Here is a 19,867-nt window from a genome sequence, read left to right as displayed (position 1 = left end):
GTGGCCCGTGGAGCAGTGAGAAAATAAAAATAATAATAAATCAAATGCTACCGCTAGATGTGCTAATTTCGCAAATTGGGATCAAATATTGGCTCAAGATTTTAAAAAGCACCGTGTGCTTTTTGCCGCATTTGCAACGCCATTCTCCGTAGACGTGAATTTATTACCGGGAAATTTACAAATGGGACATTTGTGAAATATATTGCGATGAACAGTTAACCCATAGCTTATGGGCCACACAAAATTGTGTTTTTGCTAATTACTTTTCAAATGCAAATTAACACGTTAATTACAAAATTAACTAAAAGGGCCCGTAAGCATTGTGTTAAAAGAAAAATCCATCAGGTTGGTTTGGAAGAGTTTTACAAAACATATTTGGACAAGGAGAAATATCCTGCATTTTACAAACATGCTATAATGATAATTTCGCTATTTGGAAATACTTACACGTGTGAATAGCTTTGTACTCGGATGAAGCATAGTTTGCATGTAGGAACAACCTCACTCGATATCGATATTGATGCACTTAGTTCTGCGACACCAAATCAAACTTCTCACTAAAATTTCTTATGTTTATATTATTTTGTTTATTTTTTAATATTTAAAAAAATCTAATCTAATAAATATGTTTGATTCTCATTTATGTTTTATTTTGTATAATAAAAAAATCGGTTGTGCGGCCCGGAAGGAAATCTCATTTTTAGAATCTGGCCCGGCTGCTGAAAAGGTTGGCCACCCATGCTGTAAATAGAAGTAACCTTATAATATTATGTTATTTAAAATTATTTAGCATAACCTGAAGCGTGGTTAAGTTGATAAATAGTACAAAATAATATTATCGTTCAGTTAACATTCTGATTTTCTTATTCACATAATAATATGGCGGCTATTTTTTTATGTTCATTATGAGCAGTAAAGTTACTCTAGTGTAGTTATAAATGGTTTTACAGGATTTTTCAACTAAATAATAATGCCGAAGTGTAGTATTATTAACTGCATCTACCCATCGTAATGGATTATCTTTTTATACAGCGACGCGTTTCTTTGACGCAACCGATTCGTTAGAAAAATTATAAAGGGGCCTTCGAAAAGTTAAAACTAGTCACTAAGTTATTAAAATATTTTTTAATTTAAAAAAAGATGAGTATTACCCTCAAACTGAATGTGAAACCCAAACCACACGAAAGTTTTTGGATTTATTGTTTGGAAAATTAAAAATAGATTGTTATTTTTTATTGTAGGGGGGCTCTAAATCAGTCAGTGCGTCGGTCCTTTATGTCACTAAACGCGCCACTGTTTTTATACGCCCTACAAATTACCAAATAAATATCATAGAAGTGGTGTGAAGTTCTTTGCAAATGAACTTGCAATGCGATGTTAATTGTAGCTAACTTAATCATTGGAACAGTGGTCCTTCTTTGCTTCAATTTCATACATTTAGGCTTAATCTTTATACAGAGGTACCTATTCAATAAATTTGAATTTTACAAGGTAAATGTTAATACCCACGATGGCTGCGCGGCTTAAGCGTCAGCCCTACAGGCCTATAGGTCGTGGGTCCCAAGTTCGAATCCTGAGTCTGACAAATGCACATATTGTTTTTCAATTTTTGTATGAGTTGTATGGACCAAATAGGTTGAGCAAGTGGCTGATATCCATTTCTCGTAAAAACAGAAATCTGTTAATACAAACCTCCACTCTGTGGAGATCCATATGATCTTTCAGGCTTGGACATTTGAATTTTAGAATAGTATACATTCTGACATTCGTGTGGTCGCCCGCGCATTACGCATCATTTTGCAACTATTGGACAGTCTTATACAAAAATACATTAGATTACGTTTTATGTAAGTAGGCCCTTTTTGTTACATAATTTCCATTATTCACAATTTAAATTATTATTGTTTTACGTAAAGGTTGAACTGTATGATTACGCGTCAAAATTATAGCTCCTTAATATATTTACTAACAAACAAATGAATTAATTCGTCCGATTTACCAACATTACAATTAAATTTATGTAAAAATATTTATGTACGATTTTTTACGCAACACTTTTTATTTTTTAACAGGATAGAATCACTGTCACAGAATCTGGCTGGTGTAATGTCCAATTCTTCATAACAAATATGTAGGATTTGGATCTATTGTTGGAATTTATAACCTCCCAATTTCTTGCAGTTGGATATGGTTACCTACGTGTATTAAAATTACCACCTGTTCCTCTTAAATATGCATGGCTTCCCACGCGTAAGAAACCATTGACACCGCATGACTCGATTCATTTAATTCGAGTCGTAAAATATCTATATTACTGTAGATACATTTTGAAATATCAAATCTGAAATCACACACATTCGTTATCTTCTAAAAGCAATAAACTTTGTTTTGAATCGATTAGTTTTATTTTATCATGTCGGCAATAAAGTATTAACAGCAATAACATTGTAATTAAAATTTTATTCATTTAAATTGATTGGAGTTTTTAATCCATTTAAATATTTCATTAATTGACAATATCTTTAAATACACTAAAACTCTTGAAAACCTCAGAAAATAACATAATTGATTTAATTCTCACGAGTCGTAGATAGACTGATAGCTCAATTGGGAGACCCGTCACCCAGATAGAGAAAAAAAATGTGTAATTTGAGTCCCACGTGGTTAGTTTTTTTCAAGTATTTGTATATTTTCAATAAGTCAGTATCGAATAAAAAAAAATATGCTCATAATATGCTTTGTAACTTAAAACATGCTAATGATAATATGATTTATAATTGGCATCAAAAGTTATAAAAAATATTTATAATGGTTTTGGACTTTATTGATTAAATTGTTTTTTTTTATTGTTGATTGGCTCTTATTATTAAATATATAAATTTTGGAAAACTGAATACTCCAATTCAGCACTTGACAATATCCTGCTAATTGACAAAACCAGTCAAGATCAGTCTGTGAAACATGACGTGTATCGAATATTTAAATGAAACGAAACAAAAACAATATTTCTTGCTTTAAAAATTTCTCCTACAAAAGTCGTAATACGGAGCAGTTTTTCGTTTTCAACAAATGGAAAATCTACATTTATTTTGTATATTCGACTACCAACCAAAAAATATAATAAGGAGTAGGTATAACCTCCACTCTATGTATGCAAATATTGTTCTTCTAGTAGTAAAATCAGTAATTTACCATTTTTTATTTGTACACCTACAGTTATTATAATTTAACAAATATATGGGTTTTTCGGTCATTTTGTATAACATTTTCAAGCCTAATAATTCAACTATTATTATTTATCTTATTTTTTTGTGTTACAGGGAACAACGTGAACCTGACAATTGGCGATGAAATTAAGGAATATAATATTAATTTATTAGAAGAATATATGGTTAGGTATAATTATACTTGCTTATAATATGGCTATAGAATATAATCTTTAACGAAAAAACAACTTCCTCTAATTTATATAATTAATTATTGTTATTATATTGATAAATAGTAATAAAAAAACTCCAGTTTTTAATTTTCTATCTATTAGCTATAACTATGTAGGTAAATGTAATAATAAAAATAAACATATTAAGTATCCCAATTATTATACAGACATACAAATTTATCTGAAGAATGGGATGGGGGAGCCACTGTCGAAAACTACCCAGTCAATCTGACATTCGAATGAAATTTAAAAAATGGCGTCCTATTTTAGTTGGTAGTTCCATTTGTGGCCATAGATAAGTTTGTAGGTCTGTAAATGAAGTTTTATTACCTTTCAAATTATTGTTTATTAAAAACCATCGATTACCAGATTACTGTTACCATGACAACTAGGTAATTTCGAATAATGGCTTGGTGTCACTAAAAGATACTATAATAATAACATTAACGTAAAATAAATATAACAGACAAAAAATAAGTACCTATAGTAATATTATCATTTAGTAGTATTTCATCTAATTACCGTAAGTATTGCCTGTACATTATGATTTCAATAGCTTATATACTATCAAAACTTACTCTTCTACTATTTAGAATGGATACTATGATTTATTTGATACAGCCTGCCTATTCAGTATTATTTGAGCTTTTTTGAAAACCTCTGCTGTAATCAATTCTACGTAGTCATGTAAGCTGCATATCAACTTGCAATTAATTTCCACGGCTATTTTAATATAATTACGTGTTTTTGTGCAATGTGTAACTATCAGCTATTATTAGAGAACAACCTATCAACAATTATTTACTGATCCGATCGGATTTATGTAATGTTTGGTTAAATTAACCAAAATCTAGGTCACTCTTGTCCCAGTGTATTCAAATCTGGAAATGGTCGCTGCGAAGGCCATACATGTTGAGAGTTATTATTGTAAGTGGCATTTTAAATCAATCTTTGTTTTTATTTTCTTTTGCGTTTTTGAAACGTTAATCTTTTGAATTATTAACAATAGTAGTCGTTACGATTATAATCATACTGTTACAAAGTAGTTCGAAATTATGTCTAGACTTCATAGTAAATAGTAATGTTTGAAATTGATGGATTATTATTTTGATCTGGCAAATCTGAGATAAATAAACATAATATGATACATACGTAAAGAAGTCGTCACTATTTATTTTTAAATTAGTGCATGCTGGGCACAACGCGTAAAGATTAAAAGAAAAACTAATTAATTTTACATGGAGAGAAACAGAGGTCATATTATCCTAAAAGAAACTCCGAATTGCTTATGTGGCAAATTGGAGCAGGCCGATCACATCATCTGGGAGTGTCTATATATTATGTCGGTTGAAAGGTAAGAGTTTCTCAAGTCGATCTTACCCTCATTTAGGGAAATTTTCTGACCTTTTAAATGGTTTGCAGTATTTTGCGAAGAGTATCTTCTGATGTATCTTCTGTATCTTCTGATGTATCCCAACGGACTCTGTCTTCGACTATTTGTAGCCAAATTGGGCCCGCTGTTTTTGTGATGTCGTCTTGTCATCTCACACGGGGTCTTCCTCTGTAGTGTTTCCCTTTTGTTCTATTGTAGGTTAATATGTAAAGCTTGGTTGGTGGGATAGATGCAAGGTTTGTTAGCGTGGTTGTATTTTTCTTTGGAGGGTTTTGGTCGTGATCTTCCTCGGTGGCGAGCCGTATTGGAAGAAGGTTTTTGTTTCTTGTTATAATATGTTCATGTATGAGAACCCAGAGTCCAGTGGGATTTCTTTCTTTGGAGGAGGCCTTCACCCGAAGAGGGGTTCTTACAAACCAAACAAACAAACAAACCAAAATATTATTTAAGTTACAAATACAAAAATATATAATATATAAACGTTACATAGCACTGTTTAATATATAAACACTATCTATCAGTATTATATTATACAAAATAAAAATCCTAATATTGTATTAAATATAAAAAATATACTTAGATAAAATATAAAAAATCATGGATAGATAGATATATATTCATAATAGATATAATTATAGGTTATATATACATTATATATAGTCAATTCACTTTAATTTACCTTTTGTCTGTAAGAAATAAAAAGGCTTTTTATTTATTTATTTATCTTCAAAAGTGACCCCCTCTTTGTGTCTTAAGCTTAAAGTGTTCAACCAATATAATATAATACCAATGCTCAAGTATGCATGTGAAACATGGACTCTCAATGTAAAAGAAATCCCAAAATTATGAGCAGCGCAACGTGGCATCGAAAAGTGCATGTTGGGCATAACACGGAAATATCACAAAAGAAACCAATGGATTATAAAGCGGACAAGGTAACGCGATGTGATAGGGGGTCGCTAAGCAGTTAAATAGCAATGAGCTGGACAAATCCCGTGATACAGTGGCACTAAGGTGTACTAAACATCCACAGGTATGCTCTGGATAGACGAACTCATAAAGTTCTGTAGATGTTCGTGGCAGCAAAGAACTAAGGACCGAGAAGAGTGAAGGGAACTAGGAGAGGTCTTCATCCAGCAGCTGATCGACCCTGGCTGATGATGATGATTTTATTTCAAAATATGAATCACGCACACTGCAGTGCACGACAACTAATGTCTTGTTAAGGGGGTCATGGGACTTTGAAGGACGCCTAATATTCGTTACGCCGCGGTATTCGCCCACATAACTGGTGTAGAGATGTGACGGGTGGTGGAGGGAAAGACAAGGTATGTGAAGTAGTAAAGTTTTCTCAAAACAATTGCTGGACAAATCCAGTCATCCACTCCATATTGTGCACGAATGATATCTACGCGGAAGTACATGATAATACATCGTTTATAAACGAAAGGTATGGAATTAGCTTGAAAAGTCTTACAACTAGCGGTGAACTGATCCAGTTTGATAATAATTATGTATCTTTGAAAACGTTTCCTGATTGCTGTCGAAATAGACTCCGAATAGACTCTTTCTTGGGGAAGAAAAGTTAAAAAAAAAATATGTCATGTTTAGATCTGGGCAGCATTTAATTTTTGGGAGAAAAACCATCTGAAGGAAATTTATTTTAATACCGGATTTTTCAATAAAATAATTATCAGCCCTCACTGTAACCACTGCCTTCTGTTTGCTTACCTTACCTTAGTCCCAGAGTGCTGTATCCCTTTCTATGTATATCAATAAACTAAGTATAGATGTTCCAACCCCTTATATATGGTGATGGGTGGAGGTAGGCTGTGGAGATCCCACATAAATAATAGTGCACACTAAACTTTATCAGTTATACTTATTTGTTATCATTGAACTAAGAATACAAATTACAGATGGTAATGGTTAGTTTTTTTAATTTCAGTTAAATCCTGCCTAGGCCAACTATAATAGTGGAGGTAGGCTGTGGAGATCTGGCAAAATACTGCACATTTTGTCAAACTTATTTATTTTCATTGAACTAAGAATACAAATTGCATGTTGTGTTGGTTAATTTTTAAAATTCATTCAAATGTATAAAATTATTTATGGTGTAATGGGCATTTAGATAAAAGAACTGTGGTTAGATTTTGGCGGGGCTTAGTTGAATTTAAAAAAACTAACTTACATTAACTATTTAAGATCGGTCTTAATTCAATAAAAACAGATAACTATGACTGACAGAGTTTAGAGTGCACTTTATGTCGGATCACCAATGCCTACCTCCACCCTTCGTCAATGCCTCTTATACCATTCCAATTACCATTTTAATATTATCATGACTGGATGTCCGTATTGTGATCTGCCGAACTACAAAATATCTTTCACTTTCATGTTAGTACATGTATTTATTTATATATTCCCGATTCACCTTTACAATTGCAATTGTAAATTGCATTACATCCAGTACTATGTACCTATTTGCAGCCATGACATGTTGGTTGTAGATTAGTATAGTATTGAGTAAATCTTTTGGGTCGTTGGGATACATACATCCTTATGACAACGCCTACCCAACGGAGTCGACCCACTTAATATACATTAGAAGCTTGTTACATAGGGTTACTTTCGAATGGTTGACAGACAATCAAGCAAGATTTCAATGCGAGGGTTTACTGAAGGTTACCCACGTGGTCACCATTTATGTACTATCACTCCCCTCCATTTTGGTAAGAGAATTTCTCAACTGTCACTTTGTGTTTTGTTATGGTTTTTTTCGTCTGGATTCGGGATGAAAGGTGGATAATTAAGGCACCGGAATTGTGGATAGAAGCGGCGAGTTTATTTAACGTTAATATTATAATCGTTACATTTTTAATAATTTAATTCTACGGAGGACGAAATGTACGCGTTTGCGATTTTGCTGCTTGCAGCGTTCTGCGCGCCATCTTGTGATTTTTTCCAACGAGAGCCGTTGGCGAAAGAAGACGACGTTGCAACATCTCCAACTGTCAACAAAATTTACGGCATTGCCGGCTGGGCTCTTATTATTATTTATTTTCGAAATCAGCGCTTTATTATTTGTTGGCTTCGATACCAATTCGGGCCTCTCAAGATACACAAAGACATCCCCAAATGGGGACCATACGGGGTTGTCACAGTACCTATATAAACAAATAATGTGCATTAGACATTAAACAATACAGCTTTAAATGCGGTTATGTAATTCATTGATGTGAAATGGACGATAAGAGCATGGCAAAAAGCGTCACCACCCCCGCAGAAAAATTATCTTCATTCATTTTAAATTTAAATTTACATTCAAGTTTAATTTTATGAGCAGATCACAATTTTATTATGGGTACGTTCAGGTAAAACAAAATTAATTGTAACTAGTTGACTTACCTACTCTACTAGTCTACTATGTATAGAACGACAGGCTGCGGATCTCGAGAGTGAAAAAAGATGGGATAAACTTTACTACCTATTTGTTGAAGAATAATGTTATTTTCAATATTAACGTGTGTTAATATAATAAAATGCATTAAACTTTGTCTGGTAAATGCGCATTCAATATTTGAGGGTATTCGGCGCGCTTTTTTTACTTGGGTTTTATAGCATAAACCATCAAAAAGTATCTTTGATCCATGGAGATGGCTTTTACATATCTATCTTATTAATAAGTTTTGTCGGTGCGTTTGTCGTGGACGATTAATGATTTGAATTAGGTACCCCATTTTCACCCGTCATGTATATGTAGTCGCAATTTGTATACGGCCACCTTTCATGATGCTATAAACGTGTCTGAATGGAAATATTTTGGTGCCACAATTCCTTGTCCCAAAACCAAACTGCACAAACACATTGGTGCTTAAAGAAAGAGTTTGGAACATAAAAAAGAATCTTGACTTGCTCATGTACCTGTGGCGACATGAAGTGTATTGAAACCCTGCCGAAACAGAGGAGTCAAGAGTTAAAAGTGATGAATATAAGGAGAAACTGAAATCACTTCATCCTCCATATGACGCAGCAAACTTTTCAAATGCCTCAAAGTTGGCCTTGGTTGATATCAGGTCGGCGTGGCCAATTAGGTCCGTTTGTGGACGGACCCTGGCAAACAGCACCGCCGGGTCAGCTCCCATCAGCGGGTAATGTTCAGCATCTTGATGGTCGTGCCTGTATTAGGGATTGAAATACCGGTATTCCAGTATTTATCAAAACCGAAATACCGGTTTTAAAAATCCAAAATACCGAAATTTTCGGTATTAAAAAGCACACTCGTTTACGTTTTTGAAAATGAATAATAAGTTATGTGCTGCTAAAATGCAAATCTATTGAGTGAATCCAACATAGGTGACAAAAAAATAAAACAAATTTCATCAAATATATGTATATAAGTAATTGTCGCGATGAATTATCATAATATTATTTCGAAATAGAAAACATCCGTGACAAAAATATTCAATTATTCTATAATTATTGATGACTGTACAAGCGATGAATTTAAGAAGCTTTTCCAGCAGCCGTACTTATCTGCACTTTTGAGGGCTTTAGTTAAAATTACCTATATATTCAAATTATTTGTAAAAAATCACTAGTTCTACAATTATGATCAATACATATTTTTAAATGAGAAGATAATAAATGTAGGTATGTAGGTTTTTGCTGTAAAATAATATTTAAAAAAGATTTTAATAGCTATATTTATTTATAAGCACCTACTTCTGTTTTTTTAATGTTTAAGAAATACCGGTATTGACATTTTCATTCGGTATTGCAATCCCTAGCCTGTATGTTATATCAAACAAATATCGTGCAGCTTGACTGCGAAATCACCATGACCCGTCAATCAGCTCAGACTTCCGAAGACCACAAGAGCCGAAGTAATCGTCTATGCTTAGGGTGGCGGCGCCTATTGGTATCTTTTTTAAACTTTGCTTTCCCAAAATTGTACAAGTTCTATTTTGGTCGTCTTTCAAAAATATTATAATAGTGCATCGTGTTGCATGCCTTCACGATGCATTATTATATTGTTAACAGCATGTAAAACGCATATACTGCATGTATATATGGCAACGTGATTTTTACTTGTTATCTTGTATATGAATCAATGCATACAACTTTCATGGACGAAAATTAAATATCTCAAATAATAGTTATCTGGTACAAACTATTCTCGCATAACTCTTATTAATAATCTGTATTCAAAACATACTGCACGCTATTTCATTCCAGACGTAATATTGCAAAATAATACATAGCAGATATGAAATAGTTTCTTTCAACTTTCAGCTCGATAAAACAATTAAAATTTATTACATTCACATTAAAACATACTTTTTTTCTTTGGGTGTGTCTGCTTTTAGTAATATTTTGCATACAAGCGAATAGATTGTTATCCGAGAACAGTCCAAACGAAATAATAACTCGTATGTAAATTGACACCGTATGTAATAAAAAAGAAGTGAATAAAATGTTTAAACGTTCCTTTAGAATGTGTAAATAAATCTAGAGAAATTATATCAAATTAAATAGATCGATCTATTTAGTAAATTATTTAAACTTTGAAAGAGCTTTTTTATTAATAGCTTGATACTTCTTCCGCGAGAAATATGGAAAGAAAATGACGACATAATATACAGAATGAGGAAATAGACTGATTGGATTTGAACTATTTAAGAATTAATGAGATGTACAATGGTTGAATGTAAGAGCACACTATTCTATCCGTAACTCACCTCACTACTCCACCGCTACTATTGACCACTTTACTACTCAGCCTACTTAGCTTCGGCGCAACCATCAAAGATTTTCAAACTAATTTTATATTAAAAAAATCTATTATTGTACGCTGTACAAGTTTCATTAATATTGGTATAGTTAGTTTTTGAGATATATTCAGATAAGCCAAAAATCTGGTATCACATACTACGTTCTACAAAATGTATGTGTGCAGGCATATTTTTTACAAGTACCTTTCATAATCCTCAGTCACAAGGGCGATGATGAGGAAGGAGGCGTTTCATGTACCTTGCCAATTTATTTTTTTAAACATATGCTTATTAAATATATATTACATTACAAGATCATTCGAAAATGTTCGAGTGCTACGTACATTATAGTAATACATATATATCATATGTGTTGGAGTATTCTCGAATATACCAGCATTATTTAGAGTCTTCAATGTTCCGTCCACATAATGAAGTTGGATCGAGTCCACAATAGATTTCTTAGATTTCTTTACTTAAGAACATACGAGTTCTTTCCTTATGATACTGATAATAAAAAGAATTTTCCGACTCGTTTTCTTCAAAGTATGCTATTAATGCGATTCCTGTCCACCCGAAAAGTGATTGCTCTTTAAAAGCATTTCTTTTTACTTCTTCGTGGGTTCATTTACAATCCGTATATACTGGCAAATATTAATTTTCATGTTCCCACCAATATCACTCGTAACTCTACGGTCTTCATGATACCTCGTCGCAGAACAGATGTTATGTTTCATGATGCTGTGAATCGTGCGATTAACTTATTTGATGGCACCATAAAGGTTGATTTATTTTTTATTAACTATATAATGTTTGTGGACGTGTTAAATAGGTTAAATTTACAATTGTATATATCATATTTCTTTAATATTTACATAAACACATGCTGTCTTTTCTACTTTCTATATTGTTATATCAGTTGTTATTTTTAATTAAGACATTTTTATAATTTTGTATTTATTATGTATTATGGCGCATTGGCCAATCGCTGTAATGCCGTAATACTCTTTTTCTAAATAAATAAATAATTACGTGATTTGTCAAATAAATTAATTGTTTCAGTCTATTCGAGTAGAGGTCGGCTTCATATCGGCGATAGTGATCGCAATTATATGCGCTCTCGCTGTCCCAGCATACGGCACATGCCAAGGGATTCTGGCTGCTCTGGGAAGACGTTACGAGGGTGGAAATGATGGAGTGGGTTCATTTACAATCCTAATTTTCATGATCCCACCAATATCACTCGTAACTCTACGGTCTTCATGACACCTCGTCGCAGGACAGATGTGATGTTTCATGATGCTGTATATTGTGAGATTTACCTGTTTGATGGTACCATAAAGGTTGTTTTTTTTTTTTTAAACAGTATTGTGTTAAATATTTTAAATTTATAATATTGTTTTTATTATTTTACTTTTTTATTTAAAAACATATTTTCTCTTATGTTTTCTTATTATACTGGTTGTTTTGTTTGATTTAATGAAACGCAATTTATTGTGGTACTTATTCCACTTTTAATCAATAAATTAGAACCGGTTTCGTCCGCCTCAGAGGGACATTTTTAACAGAGGGAAATTTTACAAAAAATTGAGTTTTATTAAATCAAACAATACAATGCAATTCCACCATGAATTGACAGCTAACAAAATAAAAGAAAAAAAACTATCGGTTGTTATTTGTAATGGAATCATTTTTATATTTTGTATTCATCATGTATTATGACGCATTGGCCAATCGCTGTAATAAAAAATAAATAAGTACATATATGTTATCAATAAATAAATTACACACTTAGTATTATTTATTTGCTATATATATCATCTGCATTTTCGCGATCTTGAATATCGACTGTTGCAAAATTGGATCAAAATTTTATAAATTGGCTGTAATTTAACATGTTCGGAAAATAATTCTGCATCTTGTTTTAATAATACATCGCTGTGTTGCAATATTTGGATCGCATTGGACGACATCCACAATAATAATTTAATGACCAGGTGTCGTTTCAAGGTAGAAATGGCCATCTGATCTTAGAAAGGGATTCTGCGAAATTTCAGAGAACCAGAACCACAAACAGGTAGGTCTGAATTAAAATATCGAATATCTGATAAATGCAGATTTTACATATAATAAATGGTTCTCAGGATATCGGACAATGATGAAGGTAGACTACACTGGACTATTTTTCGGGATCTTTTCTATATGATTGGCTGTGACATAAAATAATGAAGTATTTTAATCCATCAGTACCGTACCTCAGTTTTAAGTTACTCTTGAAAATCGTAAAGTATACAATGTAAATTACAAATTGTGCTTCGAGATTTATCTACTTATATACAGTCCTACAAATTAATCTAAAGAACGGTCAAAAATGGAACTACGAACTACTATATGGACGCCATTTTGAAAACGTCATTCGAATGTTAGATTATGTCCAGTTGTGAGTCTTGACTGGGTAGTTTTCGACAGTGGCTCCCCCATCCATTATTTAGATAAGTTTGTAGGTCTGTTTAATAATTGATTAATATTTTTATTTTTTAATATTAAATTTACCTACATAGTTATAGCCAATAGATAGAAAATTAAAAACTGGAGTTTTTTATTACTGTGTATCTATACTTATAATAACAATAATAAATTATATAAATCAAAGGAAGTTATACTTTACTCTATAGTTTTAAAAACTGTACCTAACCTCAATTTTTACTTTATTTGATAATTATCTTAATTATCTTATTTAGTAAATTTCCATCGTATGTATGTATACTTGATTTTCTCTTCACGTCTCTACAGCCGTTATGCAAGCGTATACCTGGCGTAAAGAATGTTAGGCGTCCTTAAAAATTATACTGAGAGTGTCCGAGGAGCAACTTCCCAAGACTTTGGTTGGTGTGCACTAGAATGTGCATGATTCCCACTCTGATATACATAGTAAATTACGGTCAATTCTCGAAGACAAAAGACTTTCTCGCTCGCCGTAAAATGCCGTAAACTTTTTAAAAGCTGAGAAATTTTCCGCAATGGCCGACCGATCTAACCGAGGGTCGGACCCACTTGAGACTTTCAAATACAGCTCCTTTATTGAAACATAATTAAACAGGAGATTGATTGTAAAGTAGTTTATAATATTATATTACCACGATTTTTTTTACTAATTGGAGAGCACAAAATTGTGTTTTTGCTAATTGATTTTCAAATGCAAATAACACGTTAATTACAAAATTAGTTAAAAGGGCCCGTAAGCATTGAATTAATGATATTTTATTTTGCTATTTGCTTTTCCTAATTGTTTACTAATCATATGTTTGCAAAAACAACACAATATTCTATAAGAAATCTTAAATGCTGACTTTAAATAAAAATATAATTTTCGTTTAAGTGTTTTATATAGGTATTGATTAAATAAAACACAAAATCTAAATAACCAAAAAACTGTATCAAATTGTCAGCTTCATATTTTTTTCCACTAGGTGCCTCAGGTAGGCGGCGCATTCACATTAAGTGCTGTAGAAAGGATAAGGAAAAGTAATACATCACAAACGTTCATGCCCTGCATCCATATACACTGATTGATTGAACCATTATATATAGTTACTTGTTTTTTTAATCATCGAATCCAAAAATAATAAATAAAAAACCTCTTAATTTTATCCATGTCAAGGTCATTCGAATAACAATAATATAATAATCTATCATTATTACGACTGCAAATTGAAGTATTTTTTTTCATTAATTAAAAAAAATCCAAATGTTCCGAACTTTGCGTTAGTAAGCGATGTATAATAATAAAGTGTACCATACGTGAAAAGTAATGGTTCTGTTTCCAAGAGTCCACCAGCTACCTTCACCCAAGGTGACCTAGGTTCAGGTTCGCATCCGTCGAAGTAAACCACTAATTACAGTCGAGATCAAATGCACAATGTGTTATTCAATATTCACTTTTAAATTTATTATTACTCCGTTAGTTATTACTAAATTTAAGCACTCAAACTGTATAACAATTGTGCAAACGGTGCAAATTATATAATATAATAGGAATATTATTAGGTGGTGAAACTAAAAATGGTCTGTCATAAATTATGTTTTATTTAATAATATGTACCATCAAAACATGTAATTATCTTGATTCTAATTGATTTAAGTTTTATATTTATTCCAAATTTTGCGATCCATGCTTCGTTTTTTTGGCATCTTTGTGCACTATTATAATATTATTTTTAACACTACACAAACAGGCCGTGCGGCCCAATGACAATAGTGTAATAAATCAAAGTAATATGATCATCATTTATAGCACTACAACTTTTGGCAGGTCTCAGCCACCTTCAATAACTTTTTCCTTCCTGTATGATGCAGCCACGACACTCTTCAGTTGCTTTGACCGAGAATTCTTAAATCTCCTGTGATGCAATCCAGTCTTCTCAATGTTGGCCCTCCAGGTTCATTCTATGCACTGCCCAATCCAACGCAGTCTCTGTATTTTCGTATGCCACATGATCTTTTCACTCCCATAATGTGTGTACAGCTGCTCACTATACCTTGACCTCCAAATGGCATCTTCTTGGATATGTAAATCTGAGATGAGAGTTTTGAGAAGAAACAATAGTAAAATAATCACATGTCACACAATCAAATGTCTTGTGACCTCACCGGGAATCGAGCTTGGAACCCCGGATGAGAATCCTGTACCTTACTCACTGGACTACGACGGTTGTCAATGGTAAATTAAAACACATCCATTGTGAGCATTGTTGCAGTGTGCGTTTTCCATTGGTGAGTGCGCATAATGCCTGTGAATACCGAGAAGTGAAACCCAGTTAGCAAAAAATGATTCAAATGAAATATGTAATACAAAACTTAAATGAATTAGAATTTAATCTCAAGCTCCATCAAGTATTTACTCTCAGTGGATAGTATTACTTATCTTTATGTCATGTTTTCGATCAAAGCAATAAATTATTTAAAATATGTAACTCTTGTAATGCATTTTTTAATTTCATTAACATTTTTGAGTTTTTAAATAATAAAATGATAGGGCATAATAACGACATTCAAACTCAAAATTCTGAATTATTTCCTAAAGACACATCAAATTGTTCATTTTCGACCTTTACATAGCACAGCGTCAATTAAATAAAAACAGAATGAATCGTACAATAATAGTGTTTTAAATAGAAAATAATAAACAATAAACAACATTTCGATAAACTTACATAATAAAATTTATTGTATGTTTGAACTAAGCTTTGACCTCTGAAACAACAATATAAAAATATATGACTGTAAATTATGACAGGTGGGTTGAGTTTATTTTTTTTTTATTCCATATCAATCTTATTCGCATAGATGTGATCTTTTAAAACTAGATAATGCCAGTACTAAATAAATAAATAAAATATTAAACCTTTTCTATCTCTGATAGCCTTGTCACCTGAGACATTTTAATTAAAATAAATATTTAATTATAAGGTGCGGTAAACAAAGCTATCAATCGCAATGACTTTATATTGTATGGGAAAAGTAAATACTATATATTTCGATAATATTTAAATGTGTTAACCGGAAGCTCACAATGCTAACCACTACGCTAGTATTATAAGGTGATTGTAATCAATACAAACTCATAAATTGGATACATTTAGAATATTTACAAGAATAATTTATTATTGATAAGTAATTTAGCTACAAAATAATTGAATCCTAGATAATCTTACACCCACGATGGCCGCGTGGCTTAAACGCCGGTTTATAGTATCGAGGGTCCCGGGTTCGAATCCTGGGTCTGGCAAGTACACAAATTGTTTTTCAATTTGTGTATGAGTCAGAGTATGGACCTAATATGTTGAGCAAGTGGCTGACATCCATTTCTCGTAAAAACAAAATCTTTTAATACAAACCTCCACTCTGTGGAGGCCCATATGATCATATTAGGATCGGACATGGTCGAAAGAAGAAAAAAAAGAAAGATAATCTGTTAGTTTATTCAAAATATAATATAGTCCACGGACGCAGTATATCTATCTTCAATCTTGAGTTTGTAATTGACTCGTAATTTTGGAGAAAATGCAACATTATTTATTTGCTGTGATTTTTGTATCAATTGTATTATATTAGTATCTAAAAATTCATTATTTTCTATTCAAAAACTGCAAAGACTAAAATTAAACTATCAATTTCTACTGTAAAATATGGTTTGTTAATGTAAAGCGATTTTACATAATCTGAAAATATCCAATTGCCGATAGACCGGCGATGAAAAAACATGCTATTTTAGAATGAATATTATTTTTCTTTCTAATTATTTTAGCATTTTTTTAATGAGAAAGAATGGATCTTCGGATAATAATATATTAAACAGTCATCAAAATATTTATCCTATCAAATACGGACCGCCAAATGTTGCAATTTCTTCAAAATTACGAGTAAATTACAAATTCCATTGAAAAAAATACCGAATATATTTTACTATATAAAGTCTAATTAAGACGATACATCAGTGAAACGGCAAGTAATTTTCAACTATAGGCGCGACGAAATTTTGGACTCGCTGGCATTCGGAGAGTGAACGTCGAGGAGAGCGAATGTCAATTTGTTTCGTGATGGCGACGGGGGTATTAATTCTTAAATCGTGTAAAGATGACTGAAAACGTTACCCATTGACTTGAAAAAGTAAACATGTTAATGAATATATTATTATTGTTACTAATAGAACAATAAACAGAACATTAAATGGACATTTCGTTCGGCGTGCGTCATTTGCACCCGCGACCCGCAATCCGGGGATCGCCTAGCCACGATCTTTTTAGACCATGCCTCAACTGAGGTATAAGCCTTAAGTGAAAATTGAAGATATAATGCGTGCAACAACAAAATAATAATTTGATAAAATGCTATAACTACGTACCAAATCTGGCCATAGTCTCAATTTTAACACGATGACGTTTACAACGATACTTTTTATGGTATTATAAATTATAATATTTTATGTGCTAATTCTAACATAAGAAATGTCATTTATCTCTTTTCTACAACGCTTACAGATCACCTGCGCTAAGCTCGCTAACATGCCCAAAATTCTTCGGTTACATGTAAGTTGTACGTATGCAGTTCATCGTGGGACACTTATTCGTGCGCCGCAGTACGTAAAACATGACTTCGTATAACATTTTATCAAATGACGAGTTCTTCGTTGAACATTTCACCGTGGAATACATTTGTACGTATCTTACAAAATGCGGCGATAGTTTACAAATAGTACTATTCCAATTAGATTAACCCTAACCTAACCTAACCTAACCTAGTAAAGACATCTCCACATGTTGTAGCATATGTACAAATATACTCCACGGTGAAATATTCAACGAAGAACTCGTCATTTGATTAAATGTTACACGTACTGCGGCGCACGAATAAGTGTCCTGCGGTGAACTGTTTACGTAAAAATTTCCGGATACGAAATTCTTCATGTTTGACCTTGTCACAGCATCCCGGCCCTTAAGCGCAAAATGTTTGAAGTGTTCATACAATATGTGCTACCAGTGCTCACGTATGAATGTGAAATATGAACTCTTAATGTAATAGAAATGTAAAAAGTGCAACGTGGCAAAAATTAACAATAAATTGTATTTAGTTGTTGTAATAAATTATACCTGTTAGTAATATTTTAGTAATACAAATACAATAGTACAGTAATACAAAAATACAGTAATACAATAATACAAAAATCAAAAACTACGCCCACTGTTATAGTTAGTATATTAATATATTTAGCTGGTATTGTTTCAATTGTGAGTATATCGAAAACTCTCAATGTAAAACCTTTATTTATTATGACATGTCATGATCGTAAAATAGAATATAGTAATTCCGGGATTAGAGTTATTATAACAACTAATAATTGTTTTCCAGGCAGTAAAACAACACGTTTGTGCAATAACAAATCTAGTGTATGTATAACCTAATAGTAACCCACCAAATGTCAACACTGAATAAGATATCCAATAGCAGAGTCGGGTCAGTCAACTTTTGCGTAACAATCCAAAGGTCTTATTAAAAACTTGCATAAGCCTGATCTGTATCACAAAGCAAATGCAACACAATCGGAGAAAGATCACATATTTTAACACTACATAAATGCATAGTAACTTATTTTGTAAACTCGTTTATAACGAATGAGTACCGGCCTGCTATGCTGGATTTCCTGAAACAGGTGAGGCGATCTTTTCTTCAAAAAGTACTTAAAATCTTAGAGTATAGTCTGATCGCCAGCCCATCATACAAACGGTTCCATGAATAAACGGAACATAAATAAACTAAACACGATAAAAACAAAACATGACAACGGGAACATGAAGAAACATAACGGTGACAAAACAGAACATGAAAAAACAATATAACAGTGACAAAACAGAACAGCGATAAGTATAACTATGACCTTTCAGGAATAATATAACATTGAATATTGAAATTGTCGTATCTCTATAATATTATGTTGTATAGATTTTTAATGACACATGTTTTCAATACGCCGTAAAATATATAATTTCTGCATTCCTAATCGCTGGAAAGCCTCAATTAAACAGGTGACAACTCGGTGTTGCCGGCAAGCTAGGTATATCTCATCTTCATCAATCTAATAATATGTTCAAAATGCTTGGGTGACTAGGTAAAACGAAATAATGAGTTTAATACTTCTTTGGAGCGTGCATGATTATCAAAATCAAACAGAGAAATTGAGGTTTTTACGTCGAACGGCCAAATGCAGTGATTATAATATACTTAAGTACCTATTCAATTAATAAGTAGAAAAGACAAAAATGAATGTTATATTTTTCTCCTGGCTGTTCCGTTTGTCACTGTTCTGTTTTTATGTTCTGTTTCTTCGTGTTCTGTTTATTCATGTTCTGTTTTGTCCGGGGGATAATTTTTTTTTTTGACTAATTTTGACTCAGCTTTTGGTGTCACTTTAGCATATTTGAGCAAATGACACCATCATTGGAAAAATCCAAACAGAATTTTTTATTCTAAAGTAAAAAATAATATTGTTAAAGTCTACACAGAAAAAATGTATTTTACGTTTGTTTTGTAAATGAATGGTTTTACCACAATTTGATAAATTAATGTTAGCTTTTCTTGTCTTGTTTTTTCGACATGAATTGATAAAATGAAGCATTTTATTACCTTTTTTTCTACATGAGTAAGAATTTTAATTAAACATAAAATTGTAACATTAATAAGACATGTAATCTTAAATGAATTTTT

This window comes from Rhyacophila brunnea, unplaced genomic scaffold (genome assembly GCF_057557595.1).
Source record: "Rhyacophila brunnea isolate RB1 unplaced genomic scaffold, BYU_Rbru_1.0 scaffold_14, whole genome shotgun sequence".
NCBI classification, from domain to species: domain Eukaryota; kingdom Metazoa; phylum Arthropoda; class Insecta; order Trichoptera; family Rhyacophilidae; genus Rhyacophila; species Rhyacophila brunnea.
This window is presented reverse-complemented; position numbering follows the sequence as displayed.